Source organism: Myotis yumanensis, unplaced genomic scaffold (genome assembly GCF_028538775.1).
Source record: "Myotis yumanensis isolate MYYU_CA2020_CCGP unplaced genomic scaffold, mMyoYum1.0.hap1 SCAF_3, whole genome shotgun sequence".
Lineage (NCBI taxonomy): Eukaryota > Metazoa > Chordata > Mammalia > Chiroptera > Vespertilionidae > Myotis > Myotis yumanensis.
The window spans coordinates 161,387,533-161,390,316 of NW_027223754.1; the positions used below are offsets into that span (position 1 = coordinate 161,387,533).

Below are 2,784 nucleotides of genomic sequence, written 5' to 3' on the forward strand. Positions count from 1 at the left end.
AGACTCTTCCATGTCGGCCAGGACCCATGGGGCCAATCTGTTACCCAGATGCACTTTCCTCCCCCAACTTTCCCTGGATCATCCCTCCTCAGGCTCCACACAATGTTCTTTTCCTTCCTCCAAGAAGCTTTCTCCAATCACCTATGGCCTCATCTCCTGATTTAGATACTCTTTCCCCACCACTTCTTAGCATGGAAGTGCTTCACTTATTCATTTACTCAGCAATATTTACTGAATGAATCTACTGCGTGCAGGGCACTGGGTGCTGAAAATTAATGAATGAACAAGAGAGAGGCATGATCCATGAACTCAGGGACCCTACATTTCAGGGGGTGAGACAGACAAAAGAATTAAGTAAATCCTCAGGTCTCAGCTCTCAGCAAATAACAAATGCAAGTTGTGATACCCGCTATGAAGAGGGCTGAGGTAATCACAGGTGGGGTGGGGTGGGAGCCATTACACGGGCAGTCAGGGAAGTGTTCTCGGAGGAAGTGACATTTGTGCTGAGATTTGAAGGGCAAGACAGAGCTCTGTGGAGTGAGGGAACAGCTTTCTAGAAGCGGCTCAGTCACCTGGGTGTGCACAGCAGAATTTCAGGGTCGGGGGGTTCCACACTGCCCACTCCCACTCTTCCACATTCTGAAAACTCCTATCCCTTTAGTTTAAAATCCTTGGGCAAGCAGATCAGCCTCACCTGGGAGCTGGCTAGAAAAACAGTTTCAGTGTCCCCTCTAGATCTGCTGCATCAGAATCTGCATTTAACAAGATCCCCATGTGCTCGCTTCAGCAGCACATATACTAAAATTGGACCGATACAGAGAAGATTAGCATGGCCCCTGCGCAAGGATGACATGCAAATTCGTGAAGCGTTCTATATTTTTTAAAAAAAGAAGGAAAAAAAAGATCCCCAATCATTTGTATGTACAGTGATACTTGAGAAGCACAGTCTAGGTAACACCTTAAAGGTGGAACAGTATGAGGACATCATGGAGGTGGGCAGGGTTGAGGGAGGGGTTGCTAAAAGTTTGGATTTGAATCAGAGAAGGGGTGTGAGAGTATGCATGCATTTGTGCATGTGTCTCGTACGTGTGTGTGTGTGCATGTGTGTGTGTGTGTGTGTATGTATCTAGCCCTCATGACCTCCAGGCCCTTTCCTTCCATGAGGGTGATTGCCTGGGGACACATCCTTACCCACTGCGACAACACCCCTACTTCTACCTTCAGCTGCATGTCAAATGGAATCTGCCGCCTCTGGGTGGTTGGGGACACCTCTAAAGCAAGGCAAGGCCAGCAGATCCCTTGCTTCTGACCTCCGGCAATCCATTTATCTGACCTAAGTCTCATAAATGCGTCCTGATGAGCCCAATCGCTTGCTAATGGTTATGAGCTGAGACTTGGGGATTTATGGCTGAGGCCTTGGTGGCCACAGACAGGAGCTGGGCTGTGTGCAGGAGACCAGGCTCTGTGTGGCTTTAGCTCGTCCATGGACCATAGCAGGACCCCACGCCCTGCATTTGGGGCAAAAAGCACTGCCCGGAGGAGGGGAAAGTGGGCTGAGGAGAGAAAGACGTCTGGCTGCAGATGCCCAGGGAAGAAGGGTGAGTGTCTGGGAAACAGGCCCAGCTTGGCTGCATGTCTATGTGTTGGGCTCGACGGAGTGAACATTGGAGAAGTGAGCACTGGAATTGGAGCCAATCAAGATCAGGTTCAAATCCTGGGTCTGTTACTTAGTGTGTGACTGGACAAATCACTAATCTCTCTGAGCCTTGGTTCCTCATCTGTAGACAAAACTGTATGAAATAATCCCATAGGTTTCTAAGACTTAAATGAGATAAAGTTTGCAAAAGACACTTCAAATACTAATTGTGTGTATTTAAGGAGGTGAGGAGATTGGGATTCCAATTCCAACGCTGCCACTAACTTGCTGGGACAGAGCATTGGCGCTGCCACCAGTGGCCTCACATATGTGCCCTTTCTGGGCCTCGGCGCCCACAGATGTGAGGAGGGGGCTAGGCCCAATGCTCTGCTGCCCTTCCAGCTCAGATGTTCTGTGGCTCTAACAAGGAGTCCTTGAGTTGCAAATGGAGAGTTGAAGGGCATGGCCATGCGGGGGGTGACCCTGCAACTGTGCCCTTAGGGACAACATGCGGATGGGAGCTGAGTCAGAACAGCCCCTCCCTCAATGGTGTCTTCTTGTGAGTACAACCCCCAGCAGGGTGCTGGGCACCATGTGGAGGTCTGGGACAGAGGGGTGATCAGGAGAGGCCCTGCAGAGGGTAGGGGCCAGTTTGGATTTGGTGCAAATACCTGAATCACTCATGTTGTTTGCACAAGTAGGTCTTCAAATACCTCCTCCCCTCCTTTCTCCCCACCCCTCACCCAAGACACATATGGGTGCTCTGTCAAGTCTGACCTGATAGGGAGAGTGAGCCAAATGGAATAGAGAGCCCCACCCCACCCCATCCCCCACCCCCGCCAAAAGATCCAGGCAGAGACCTAAGGATTCCTACCCCACAGTGCAGAGCAGGGTCCTCAGCCCTCCCTCCACCCTATTCTGGGAACTTCCTAGAGCCAGTCACGGTGGGAAACAGACATGACCCCCAATGCAGCCCCCAGCATCACAGACCCTGTCCTCTTCCATGCTCTGCCCCCACGTGCTGGCATCCCCATCTTCGAGCCCTGGAAGCCTCTAGGGACACAGCAGCCAATTGAATTACATTTATTGAGCTTATGTGCCTGGCACTGAGCCACGAGCAAGGGCTAAGGAGGGATATTAGACCTGAT

General features: G+C 51.1%; 1 non-coding gene across 1 annotated transcript; it reads left to right on the forward strand.

Annotated features, from left to right (window-relative positions):
* Positions 1-774: 774 nt before the first annotated feature.
* LOC139007731 (U6 spliceosomal RNA) lies at positions 775-881 on the forward strand. The gene has a single exon (XR_011470896.1). It is a non-coding gene; the product is annotated as a U6 spliceosomal RNA (small nuclear RNA).
* Positions 882-2,784: the final 1,903 nt, after the last annotated feature.